Source organism: Acomys russatus, chromosome 24 (assembly GCF_903995435.1).
Source record: "Acomys russatus chromosome 24, mAcoRus1.1, whole genome shotgun sequence".
In the NCBI taxonomy this organism is placed as follows: Eukaryota; Metazoa; Chordata; class Mammalia; order Rodentia; family Muridae; genus Acomys; species Acomys russatus.
This window is the reverse complement of record NC_067160.1, coordinates 41,263,388-41,278,247: the sequence shown is the minus strand read 5'-3', so window position 1 is coordinate 41,278,247 and position 14,860 is coordinate 41,263,388.

Below are 14,860 nucleotides of genomic sequence, written 5' to 3'. Positions count from 1 at the left end.
CTTTACTCCCATCTTAATCTATATTATTAATATAAATATTAATATAGATATATGGATATTGTAGATAATAATACATTACATATTGACCATCACTGCATGCCTGGAATGAAGCCTTCTTGGGCATGGTGAATGATAGTTTTGATGTGCTCTTAAATTTTGCTTGCAAGTATTTTATTGATTATTTTCACATCAAATTTCGATTACATGCATACATGTAATATATATGTAATATATTACATAATTATATATAGATAGAGGCACTGCTCACATTCTGTGTCAAATCGAAAAGACTGAGTTTAGAAACTGGAATGGGATTTACAGACCACAAGAGCTGGAGTGCCCTGGGTGAGAGGGGTCCACACTGTGTGGAGCACAGGTGGGTCTGGCCTTGGGCCATCCAACTGGTCCACAGAAGAGTCCCAGGTTCCCTGGGGGCAGGTGCCCAGTTCCCAGAGTCTGGACCCATACTCTCCTGTGAGATGCATCTGAGCTCTACATCTCTCTTGGACTCTGTGTCTCAGCCTGAATTGTGGGCTACAAAGTTCCAGCCTCTGTTTGGCTGGGCCAGGGGAGAACCCAGGGTGGGGAACACAGGTGGATCTGACCTTAGATCACACCAACAATCCATGGAAGACCATACTTTGGCATGTTCCCTAAACCTCACAAAGACCCAACAAAGAAAGAGAACTTCATTCAGACCAATTTCTCTTTTGGACATTGATGCGAAAATACTCAATAAAATACTCGCAAGCAAAATTCAAGAGCACATCAAAACTATTATTCACCATGACCAACTAGGCTTCATTCCAGACATGCAGCGATGGTTCAATATATGGAAATCCATCAATGTGATTCTTCATATAAACAAACTGAAAGAAAAATACCGTATGATCATTTCCTTAGATGCTTAAAAAGCATTTGACAAAATTCAGCACTCATTCATGGTTAAAGTCTTGGAGAGATTAGAGATAAAAGACATATACCTAAACATAATAAAGGCTATATACAGTAAGCTAATAACTAACATTGAAATAAATGGAGATAAACTCAATGAAATTCCACTAAAATCAGGGGCTAGACAAGGCTGCCCACTCTCCATATCTCTTCACTATAGTACTTGAAGTTCTAGCTAGAGGAATAAGACAACAAAAAGAGATCAAGGGATCCACGTCATAAAGGAGGAAGTCAAAGTATCACTATTCACAGATGATATGATAATGTACATAAGTGACCCTCAAAATTCCACCAGAGAACTCCTACAGCTGATAAACATCTTCAGCAAAGTAACTGGATACAAAATCAACTCAAAAAAGTCAGTATCCCTCTTGTATACAATTGACAACCAGGCTGAGAAAGAAACAAGGGAAACTGCACCCTTCACAATAGCCACAAATAATATAAAGTATCTTGATGTGACTCTAACCAAGTAAGTGAAATTCTTGTATGGAAAAAAATTCAAGTCTCTGAAGAGGGAAATTGAAGAAGATATCAGAAGATGGAAAGATCTACCATGTACGTGGATCAGGAGAATCAACAGTAAAAATGGCCATCTTACCAAAAGCAATCTGCAGATTCAATGCAATCCCTACTAAAATACCTACACAATTTTTAAAGATCTTGAAAGATCAATTCTAAACTTTATAGGGAAAAACAAAAAACCCAGAATAGCTAAAACAATCCTGTATGATAAAAGATCTTCCGGAGGAATCTCCATCCCTGATTTCAAGATGTGCTACAGAGCAACAGTAATTAAAACAGCAATGGTACTGGAATAGAAATAATCTGGGTGACCAATGGAATCCAATCAAAGACCCAGAAATAAATCCAGATGCCTATAGACACTTGATTTTTGACAAAGAAGCCAAATCCATACAATGGAAAAATAGCATCTTCAATAAACGGTGCAGGTCTAACTGGATGTCTACATGTAGACTAATGCAAGTAGATCTATATTTATCACTCTGCACCAAACTCAAGTTCAAGTGGATTAAAGACCTCAACATAAAATCAGACACATGAAATCTGTTAGAAGAAACAGTGGGGAAGATCCTTGAACTCCTTGGCACAGGACACAATTTTCTGAACAGAAAACACCAATAGCTCAGGTTCTAAGATCAAATATTAATTAATGGGACCTCCTGAAACTAAGAAGCTTCTGTAAAGCAAAGGACACTGTCAACAGAACAAAATGACAACCTACAAACTGAGAGAAGATCTTCACCAACCCTACATCCAACAAAGGGCTAATATCCAAAATGTATAAAGATCTCAAGAAATTAAACGCCACCAAACCAAATAACCAATTAAGAAATGAGGTAGATGTCTTAAGTTGATAGAGATGAGCTATAATTGATATTGCTTTACATTCAAAGTTTTAGACTCACCAAGTTAGAAAAATGTTTTCTTCAATGTTGCCAAATACAAATAACCAAAACAGTATGAATGTAGCATTAATATAATTCCTGATTGTTTTGTGCTTCTTCTTGCTGTATGTAGTTTATTTTGTATATCTGTAATAATATAAATGTATATGTAAAAAAAAAAAGAAATGGGTTTCAGTGCTAAATAGATAATTCTCAACTGAGGATTGTCTGAGAGGCTGAGAAACACCTTTTAAAATGCTCATTTATTCATCAGCGAAATGTAAATTAAAATGATTCTGAGATTCCATCTTACACCCAACCGAATGGTGAAGATCAAAAACTCAAGGGACCGCACCCTTGGCAAGGATGTAGAGAAAGGGGAACACTCCTCCATTGTTGGTGAGAGTACAAACTTATACAACCACTTTAGAATTCAATCTGGTGCTTTCTCAGAAATTGGGAATAGTGCTACTTCAAGACTGAGCTATACCACTCCTGGGCCACCACACAATAAGGGCATTTGCTCAACTATGTTCATAGCAGTCCTATTCATAATAAACAGAATCTGGAAACAACCATAATGTCTCTCAACCAAAGAAAGGATAAAGAAACTGCGGTATTTACACAATGGATACTACTCAGCTATTTAAAACAAGAAATCTTGAAAATTGCAGGCAAATGGATGGAACTACAAATGATTATTCTGAGTGATGTAACCCAGATCCAGAATTACACGCATGGTATATATTAACTTTTAAGTGGATATTAGCCCAACATAGATTCCTCTGAGAGTCTCTACTCAGCGGGGGATTGGGACAGACGCTAGGGCCCGCTGCTGGATGCCAAGCGAGAGTGGTATGGAAGAATGGACAGATAGAAGGACCCAGATGGTCCAGAAATCCCACAAGAAAACCATCAGGTCTGGTGGATCTGGACCCAGGGCAGCCTGCACAAACTGCTATACCAACCAAGGACAATGCATGCAGTAAACCAAGACCCCCTCTGTTCCAATCTACCCAAAGGATAGCTCATTCTCCACGGTTGTGGGGAGAGCAGGGACTGCCTCTGACATGAACTTTGGTGCTCCCAATCGGATCACTTCCCCTTGGTAGAGAGGCCAGGTGGCACTCAGAGGAATGAGAACCAGTGTATGGTGATGAGACCTGACAGGCTGTGATCATATGGTGAGGGAGGATGTCCCCTTCTGTCAGAGGTCTAGCAGAGGAGTAGAGTGTGAAAAGGGATGGGGGAGAATGGAGTGAATGGGAAGATACATGTAAGATTTAATCTGAATAAATTATAAGAAAAGAAAAAAGAAATAGCTCTAAGTATATGTTACAGAATTGTTAAAAGGTTAAAGAAGTTGAGAAGCTATTGAATTCGTAGAAATCTTACTGAAGACAAAGGCAAAGCAGACAGAGATGTAAAGAGGGCCACTGCAGGTGGTTACATAGGATGCTAATTAGTCAGAGAGCTGTTGGAAGTGTTTGGCAGATCTGTTCCACACAGTGCTAATTCAATGCAGAATCTTTGCAAGTCAAGTCAAGCTAAGCAGAGGACCAGAGCAGGGCTAAGAGCAAGAATAATGAGTGGATCTCATCAATTTGTGGGACTATGCTGAGCTGAGACCCCAAATAGCAGTCTGCAGTCATATGCCTGTTGATGCCACGGGACACGCTCACCTGATGGTCAAATTACAGGTGGATAGATGCTCTCATGCTCTATTGTTAAATAGCCCTCCTTTTATTAGATCTAGGTGAGAGGGCTTTATACATTTTGGTCTAATGCGTTCAATAAAGAACAGCCCTCTGTGGGGATATTGTTTTAATATATTCATGTGCCAACATCTCTCAAGTCTACTTGAAAATGTCCAGAGGTGGCACTGCTTGTACCCCATGGTTTACGCTGGGATGGCAGGAGGCGTGATGTTTGAAATCAAAATGGAACTGACTGTTGGTTTGTAAAATCGAATCAAATAAGTCAAGGCACGACCTGGGAGCTCCTGCCGCATGCAATATGAAGTAGCACAAAAGAAGGAAATAATGCTGACCAAGGTGAGATGATCGTGACAGTTTATTTAAATATACTAAAACACGTTCATGGAAAGTTTACTAAAATAGTCTTAAAATGTGAATTATATACTGACTCAGGCTTTGGCTCCATGTAGAAAATGATTTGCTAAAGAAATTTCCATTAAGAATTTAAAAACTTATTAAGAGGGTAGATCTTTCATGAACTGTACCTGTCAAAATAAATAAGTATATAAAAGCAATACAAAACTTCTCTCTCTCTCTCTCTCTCTCTCTCTCTCTCTCTCTCTCTCTCTCTCTCTCTCTCTCTCTCTCTCTCTCTCTCTCTCTCTCTCTCCTCTCTCTCTCTCTCTCTCTCTCCTCTCTCCTCTCTCTCTCTCTCTCTCTCTCTCTCCTCTCTCTCTCTCTCCTCTCTCCTCTCTCTCTCCTCTCTCTCTCTCTCTCTCTGTGTGTGTGTGTGTGTGTGTGTGTGTGTGTGTGTGTGAACTTTATTCCTTTAAGAATTCACTATCTTTTTGTTAGCCAAGTCTCATGAGTGCTTTCTACTAACAATAACCTGCTCTTGGCCCATCTTCTCCTTTTTGAGACTCCCCTGATCCCAGCAGTGCTTGCTCCCTGGTGCCCTATAGTCAATATAAGCAGTGAGGACCCATATAGGCTACCATCACTCTGTCTCTTAGCCTCTTTCTATTTTCAGTTGCCTCAAGTCCTAAGGATGCTTGCTAGGGAGAGTGACTGCCTCTAAGCATGTTTTCCTTTCTCTTTATCTTACCAGATCACCGTTAAAGAACATATGATCAGCTATCACATATGGCCCAGAGTCCCAGGGCCTTGCAATCTCACTGATTAAGAACCTCCAATTGGCTTATGGGGCCTTGAGACCCAGAACAACCCACACTACAAAGGGAAACTTGCTCTAGGCTCGTTGACCAAAATGCTGAGGCAGAGAAATGCAAAACCTGGATAAAGATCATATCCCTAAATACCAGAAAATCATAGGTAATTGATACAACAACCTTGCTATAAAATATCGCTATCCTGAAAATTCTAAGGACAGAAAACAAATCATCATTTCTTTAAATACAGAAACAGCTGTTGATAAAAATTCAACACCCATTCATGATAAAATGCTTAGGAAACCATAGGAATACATGAGAAATATCTCCATATAATAAAAATAAACATACATCAAAATTATGGCCCAGGTCTTGTTAAATAGAGAAAAACTCAAGGAATTTTTACAAAAATCAGGAACAAGACAAGAATGATATCTTCCCCCTATTATTCAATATGATGCTGGAGTCTTAACTAAAACAATGTGTTATTTAGTTTTCTATTGCTGTGATAAAACACTATGACCAAAAGCAACTTATAGATAAAAAATTTATTGAGTCCTATGGTTCAACAGGAATAAGGTCCATAACACCAAGAAAACATGGCTGCAAGTGGCATACAATGGTGGCAGGAACAAGAAGCTAAAAGGCCACATCTCTGGATGCAAACAGGAAGTAGACAGAGTGAGCTGGTAGTGCCAGAATGCCTTGCCTCTTAATACATGCCCCACAGTGGCATACTTTTCCCTGCAAAGCTCCAAGACTTAAGTCTCCCCAAACAGTGCACCATTTGGGGCTCAATTGTTCACAATGAAGGATGTTTTTCATTGAGACCACTGAAGACAATAAAACTAGTGAAAGAGATAAAAAATGTTGAAAATAGAAAATTAAAAAGTCCAAGTATTTTTATTTTCAGATTATAGGATTCTATACATTAAAGACATTTATAATCCCACTAGAAATCACCTAAAGTCAATATACATTCAGTAAAATATCCTGATAAAAAATTTATACACACAAACAGACATACACACACATACACACACACACACACACACACACACACAATATCCTTTTTATACACAAATGACAAGCATGCCAAGAAAGGAATCAGGAAAATAATTCTATCATATACCATAGCCTCAAATATAAAATAAAATATCTTGGAATACATCTGCTCAAGGAACTGAAGGATTTATACAAAGAAAACTTTAAGGTACTAAAAAAAAAAAAAAGGAAACTGAAGAATGCACCAGAAGATGGAAATAGGATGATAGCAACATGTAGAAGAGTGAAATTACACTGGTACATTTCATCCTGAATAAAACTCAACTCCAAACAGATCAAGGACCTCAACATACAATCTGACACACTGAAAACCAGAGGATAAGGAGTATATATACTCAAAATTATTGGCATAGGAAGGACTTTCTGAACTGAACCTGGAAGAACAAATATTAAGAGCCACAACTGATAACTATAACCTCTTGTAACTAAAAAGTTTCTCTATGGCAAAATGTATCATCATTCAAGTGAAGACAGCCAAAGAATTGGAAAATATCTTTAGGAGCTCTAAAAAAAGAACTCAAGAAGACTAAAAATCAAGAAAACAAGCAACCCAATTAAAAAATTAGGGCATGGAATTAATTAAACAGAGTTTTCAAAAGATAAAATAAAAGTAGCTGAGAAACTTTTTTTTTAAAGTTCAACACCCCTGGTTGTTAGGAAAATGCAAATTAAAACTACTTTGAAATTTCATCAATACCCCTATTTGAATGGCTAGGATCTGAAAAACAAGTAATGAAAAACGCTGTCATTTATTTGGAGAAATAATAACATTTTCCCATTGCTGGTGGGAGTACAAGCTGGTACGGTCACAGTACAGTTTCCTCAAAAGACTTAAGATATAGCTACCACATGACCCAGCTATACCACTTCTGGCCATATTCCTAAAGGACTTCATATCCTACTACAGAAATATTTGCTCATTGTTTTATTGCGCCTGCTCATTCCTGCTTTATTTACAATTCATTTATCTTTCTGTCTCAGTTGTTTCCCTACGAATGATTATTTCCAACTCTGTTCATTTACTTACAGATTTACAAACTTAATTTTTCACTCTGTGAGTTCAAGGCCAGCCTGGTCTACAAAGCGAGTTGAGGACAGGCAACACTACACAGAGAAACCTAGTCTCCAAAAAACAAGACAAATTAATTTTCCTTATAGCTTAATGGTATTCCAATATGTTCATATACCATATTTTTATGAAAAAAAAGGTACCTAGTAGGGATGAAGCTTCCAAGTGAGTGCCAGCGTGACAGTATTAATGAAGAATCCACACACTGGAGTCACAGAACATGGAAAATCACACTGGTACTCACCTCACAGCTTGATACTCTATTGGCTTGATTTCATAATGCAGAGAGTTGATGTGCATGCTACTGGATGAGAGAAAAATAATCTTGTCCAGCTATAAGACTTACAAGCTACAATGAGAGATGTGGTGAGGCATGTCCACTAGTGCAACAGAGGGATGAACATCATGAGAGTAACCAAACACTTCTACTTGAATTTAAGGACTGCCGTACCTGGTACCACTGTCAAAGCCAAAAACCTACATCAAGATAGGTCAGAAGCCCTATAGAAGCAGAGACTATTGCTCTGCTAAGTGGACATAGTATGTAAAAAAAAAAAAAAAAAAAAAAAAAAACCTCCTAATGAGTTATCAATATATCCATAGATTAATCCATCTTCAACTCATCAGAGGAGTTCCTTTTTGCAATAGATGACAACGCAGAGCAGCACAATTGGCCTTCATAGAAAAGGGAACCCGAGAGAATACCCCATACCTTTTAATTTTTTTCTTCTTATCATTAATAGTGCCACAGCATATTTTAGTCAAAACGTGTGAAAATTTCAGTACTTGAGATTTTTAACGTGTAAAATTTAGGAATTCGTGAGTGTCAAACTAAAGTTCTATCCCTCTTCATTGTTCTTAAAATTCTGCTTAACCACTCAGGAGGCAGAGGAAGGTGGATCTCTGAGTTTGAGGCCCGCCTGGTCTACAGAGTAAGTTCCAGGGCAGAAAAGGCTACACAGAGAAACCCTGTCTCGGAAGGAAGGAAGGAAGGAAGGAAGGAAAGAAGGAAGGAAGGAAGGAAGGAAGGAAAGAAGGAAGGAAGGAAGGAAGGAAAGAAAGATTTTGATTTTACATGTGTGGATACAGCTATGAGAAAATTTATCTTTCCACAGAATAAAATTGTTCATTGAGTTATGTGTGATTTTGATGTTGGTAGATATTGCTGTGTATTAGTTATATAAAGTGGAAGCAGTTTACCTTCTCATCAGCTATATGTAATTTTAAGCAGATATTTTAGAAATATAATTATTCATGGAATTTGGAAGATTGACAATGACTAGAAAAAAAATGAAACGTGGTATTCTAATTTGGCAGGTAACACTCAACAATTTTCTCAAGTACTAAGGGGAAAGCAGTAAGTAAGAGGAGTGACAACCGCTAGAAGTGCATGTTGAAGTAGTGGACTTGAACGGATTGAGATAATGACAGCTCTGAGTGCTCCATTCATAATGCCTTAAGTATATCTTTTACTAAATCATCCAAACTGAAGTCCCACAATTCAGGAGACACTCAGGCCATTACCACCTCAACCTTTGACTTGTCAGCCTCTTGCCAAAGTCTCACTTCATTAAAGTACGACTGAAATAAATTCGTTTTGTCAAATGTCCCCACTTGTCTCCATTAAGCCATTAGCATGGGCTCATCTCTCTCAAGACCCTTGGCTCGAAAGGTTAGCAAACTCACAGTCAAGTGTTTGGCATTGATCATTAACTGCCGGGGATGGGGACTAGTCTTGAATGTACTGTAATGTGTAACCAGCATCACACCCAGCATTTATAAGGGGAAAACATTTGTTTTTTTTTTCCTCTAGAAAAACTGAAATTAATGAGCGGTGGCTCTTACTGTTTGGCCTTAATCCTTCACTACAGACCAATCAGTTTTGAATTTGGATGCCTGAAATGATCTTCTTCCCTGATTTGAGGCAACTGTAGTCCTATGGCATTGCTTGTAATGAGTCCGGTTCTATAAATTGGCAAGTAACTCCCGTTCATATTGTGATGGAGAATAACACAACTGTTCCTTCATGTGAGAGAATTCTCCGCTAGGAATTTTGACTCTGGCCCTTAGTACACTTAAAATTTTCACAGTTGCAGGTAAAAATAGAAAATCATAGCATAGGAACAGGTTGAGAGACAGAAAGTCAGCAATTCCCAGAACAGCACAAAAAGCCTTCGGCAAACCTTTCACTGCTCCAGAAGACTGTGTGAGACAGGTGCATCCGAACTCAGGTGTGGCCTCAGCTTCAAACAATATGCTAATTTCTCTGAACCCTAAAGCTGGCACCGATAAGGCTGTGCATTTCACATAAACAGAAAGGCACTCAGCGCTGACTGGCACTGGTTAGAGACAATTCTACTTCCAGGAGAAAGTTTCACTGTAGCAGGAAGACCATGGACTGAAACGCATCCTAATTTTGGCAATGTGGAAGAGTGTGTGACTCCACGGAAGCAGCAGCTCTGTGAGGTAATATATGAAGAGGAGCTGGCTGTGTCACCAGCACAATTGCATATCTGAGGATTGTGCCTCCCTTAGCAGAATTTCTAACTAAGGATTCAGAATGTGCTGTCTCTGAAAATTATAGTAAGCCCTTGGGGGGAGATTCTTGTAAAAGCAATGGTCACTAGATAGCAGCAATGGAAGAGACCTCTGAGGGATTAAGAGGATATCAAAACACACAATTAACTTGAGCTAAAAAAGGAAAGGGTCTCATTTATTTTCTATTTTTCACTTGAAATACATGGGCCTGGGTAGATACTAAACCAGTAGTTTACACTGTACTTATTCATACTATAGCTGTAGTCAAAAACGTAATGTGTTGGTTGAAAAGGAGATTGGAGCTATTGGGCCCCAATAGGATTGTCTAGAAAATGTGGGGTAGATTGTACCCCTGCTATTAGATGTGGCGTTCTCCTTGGAAAGAATGACAGTATTTATCAATGTCACTGTAGGAAAAGAGCCATTCTGGAGTGAAAGTGAGTGCAGTGGACCTCAGGTTGCAAAAGGGGGGTGGATGGGAATCATGGTGTGCACAAACTTGACTTTAGTACAAGGATTACGAGAGAGAAAAGTTAGCCCACAATGCTGCCTTGGCCTGTTGAGAAGCTAGAAAGGGGCTGCCTCAGTTCATTTCATTTTTAAGTTAGCTTTTTTGAAGCACGATTCTTTATGGTAGTTTTGTATAGGCTTTTTGTTGAATCCTTCCCATCCCCCACTTCAGACACCTGCATAAACCGGTTTACCTACAGTGTTTTTATTTGTAGTCTCCTAATCATGAGCCTGGTATAGGCAATGAACTTTGAGGTTGTCATATCCAGTGAAAGGTATCAGTTATAGACAAGGTTTTATTTTTATCATGCTTGTGCTTTCAAGATTCTCAGTGGAGTTTTAGTGGTAGGCAAATGCTCAGACATGAGACACAGGAGAGGAAAGTGTCTCATTCTGTGACACGTATATTTCTTCATTCTTCAAATATTTTTCATGAGGTACATTATATTATAAACGAGGGGTCATTCTGGGTGTAAGAAATGATAGGTGGACAAGAGCAGCCTACTGGAGAAGACAAAAAGTCTCACTAAAATTGCCATGCCTATTAGAAGAGGCCAGTGAATGAGACGATCTAAAACAATTTTTTTTTCAGAGACTAACCAATGCCATCAAAATTATAAAGTTAAGATAAGGTATGGTGGGGACATCATTTAAATGAGATAGTCATGAAATCCTCTGTCAACAATGACTTCTGAGCAGAGTCCTGAAATAAAAGGTCAGCTGGGTCAGAATCTAGGAAGAAATATCTTAGAGCTCCCCGGGCAGCACTGACTTGAGGAAAGGAAAGACAGTCAGCTCAGCAGAGCAAAACTAGGTGCCAAGTGAACTGGAAAATGAAGAGTGGCATTACTTCCTGATGTTCCTAAGAAAAGTTAGGGCACTCAGAAATCCCTTGGATGAGGATCTGAGTGGAAAATATATTTTAGTAAGAAAATCAGAAAGCGATTGGGCATTTTCTGTATGAATGTGAACTTTTTCAGGGGAAGAGTTTATTTTAGCTTACAATGCCAGGTCACAGTACATTATGATGGGCGTGTCTAGGCAGAAACTTGAAGCAGTCCATGAGGAAGAGAGAATAAATGAATGCACCAAACTCCACAGCTCATTTTCTCTCTCTTACACAATTCAAGATCCAAACCCAGGGAATGGAGCCACCCACAACAGGCAGGTCTTCTTGTCACAATCAATTAATCAAGACAATCTCTCAAGACAAGCCCACAAGCCAACTTAATCTAATCAAAATTTCACTGATACTCTGCTCAGGTGATTCTACAGTATGTCAAACTGACACTAAAATCAACTGTCACAACACCCTAAGACTTGGGAGAAGAGTTGAAGCTGTGCCATTCAGGCATGCAGATGGTAGAGAAAGATATGACTTGTGCTTTGGCACACAGGCTTAGAAGAATCAGGAGGAGACAAAGACAGGGCTCAATGTAAAGAAGATGCTTAGTGCAAAAGTACCCTTGAGTTCAGTGCACAGAGATCAAAATAGTCTTCATAGAGTTCTGACAATTATAGGCTAGGAGCCACCCGTGTCATCCAGAATGGGTGCCGGGAATGCAGCCTTCCATTCTACAGGAACACATCCAGGAAGTTTAATATGGTGCTAAGACAGCAATGACTTTCCAGCTCAGAGTCCTCTTGGAACGTGGGACACATCTTTACATGGGTTTTATCTTCATTTCTGGGAGCCTTTTGTTGATGCCATTTTCATTTGTTGTGTGTGTATATGTCTGTGTGTGTGTGTGTGTGTGTATGTGTGTGTGTGTGTGTGTGTGTGTGTTGAGTCTTATTGAATGTATGCTACATGTGTGTGGATTGCATGGAGGCCAGAGGAGGCATAGGATCCCCTGGAGCTGTAATTAAAAGGTGGTTGTAATCCAAATGCAGGTACCCTAGAAGAACAGCAAGCGCCACCACACTAGCTATTCCATTGTAGCTATGGCAAAACACCATGGCAAGAGTAAATTTGGGGAGAGTTTATTTAGGCCTACAGTTGTAGGACAAGAGCTTTGGTGTCAGGGAAATGGCAGCAGGTGGTAGGTATGGCAACTGGAACAAGCTGAGTCCTCACATATTGAACTGCAAGCAGGAAGCAAAGAAAATAACTCAGAAATGGCATGAGGCATTTTAACCCAGAAAGACCACCTTCAGTGATGTATGTGCCTCAAGAAAGCCACAGCTCCTGGACTTCTCAAGCATCACTCCGCGTGGGGACCAAGTGTGTAAATACATGAGCCTATGAGGGACATTCTTATTCAAACCTTTACAGCTCCTAACTTCTTTCTATTCCCCTTTGGGAGCTTTTGAGTTTCTATGTATGACCCATGAAATTTCAACAGTATGAGTGAGGAGAAAAATACCTGAACAATGGCAATGCCAGTTACATGCCAACATGAGTAGGGGAAATCTCAGGGGCCTCACCCCTTGCTAAAGAGCGACGGGAAATTAATTGCTTCCAAGAGGGAGAATCAGTCTTTCACAGGCATGACACCTCTAATTTGCTATTTAATACCAAGTGGTCAGCCCTAACCATGCACAGAATATTAAACAGATTCAATGAGTTGAATTTATTTTTAAAAAACAATAACTACTGGATATCCATCAGGGGCAAGCCTTGATCATATTATTTATACATGTACTGAATAATAATAGACATACACTTGTTCAAAATTGTCATTAACTTGAGGATTTTTTTGTTTTGAATTGCTTTTCAGCTCTTTTGGTTGCATGTACCACAAGCTGTTATTGAACTCACTATGTAGCCAAAGACTGACCTTGACCTTCTAATCGTCCTGCTTTTGACTTCTGGGTGCTGAATTATAGGCATTAACTTTGTCAGTTGTTTGTAGAGCTAGCTCTACATAGATTTCTTCCTCAAAAGTTGAATGTGAGCATAGGATAGGGATGTAAATCAGTGGGTAGAGTGTTTGTCTATCATGTACAAAGCCCCAAGTTTGATTCCCAGATACATACATGCATGTCACACAGACACAGACACACACACACACACACACACACACACAGAGAGAGAGAGAGAGAGAGAGAGAGAGAGAGAGAGAGAGATAGGGGGAGATACACACACACACAGAACATTCTAAACAGATTTTCATTTGAATCTATGTTGTTCCAAATAAATTGATTACACTCACTTTGCCTTATAAGAAATCTGACAACAGCTAAGCATATTCTGTTGTCCAGGTACTGGTCTGTACAATCCATTCAAATATAATATTTGGAGTTTTTCAAGAATATCTGTAATTTGTCCTTTAAGAAGGGCATGTGACCTGTTAGCAGCCATCTTCCTATCATGAAGGAAAATAGCTCCAGAATGGTACCCATGAACTCAAAGGATGATCCTCTCCCCTGAGACGATCACTGTCTCTAGATCCAGCATCTTATATACACAGTGATATTTCAAACACCACAATAAACATTTACATGAATCAGAAAATCTTTTCTAACACTTTGAGAAAATGGAGACATCTTTAGTAGTATTATTGCCAAAACATACCATCCCAAAATATTGAAATATACATTTGTCTGCAAAATAGTCATGAGTTCATAGTTCTTGAGGATGTTGTGATTGGAAATATTAGTAAAATGATATATAATTCTCAAGAGAATAAAAGTGAGGCAAAACCTTCAAATCAAATAAAAATTATGGGGCTCTTGAGATGACTGAGCACATAATGTCTGGTGACAAATGTGATGACTTCAGTTCTACCTCTAAAACATATATGGTCAATGGAGCCATTTGACTTCCATTAAGTTGTCCCCTTGTCTCTACATATCTGTCATGGCATGTGCTACCCCATACACATTCAAAATAGACCAATAAAACATACATTCACATGCATACAAAATAATCCAATACAACACACATACAAAATAAACAAATACAGCTTTACATCCCAAGTATATAGAATTGAGTATATTTTTTAAGCTGGATCTGCCACTCAACCATCTGTAGTACCAAAATTGTACATAGGTGAAGCTTTCCTCAAAGTTGTTCTCAGACGCCCCGTCAATCCTCCCATTTATCTCCCCTGAAGTTTTCAGGTTACATGTATTACTTACTATTCATATTTTATGTAAGACAGGAACACTTTAAAACTTTATAATTCCACTTGCCAGAAAGATAAAACTATTCACCCCAAGTAGGCTAAATATAACAGGCAGCAAGTCACAATTTTCCTGACTTTCATTAGAATCCAGTTTGTATGGTAGCTAAATGCCTTTAAGTTTTAGACATATTATATTTTTTCAGTTTCAAGGAACTGAATGCTAAGAAACAAACTGCCAGTGAATTAAACACAGTGACTTAATAAGATCACTTCAATTCTAACATGTATTTTTGTGTCTCAGTTACACTATTCAAACAACAGTAATATCTTCTAAAGCCTCAATATGTATGCTACATACAAAAAGTTCACAACTAATGTG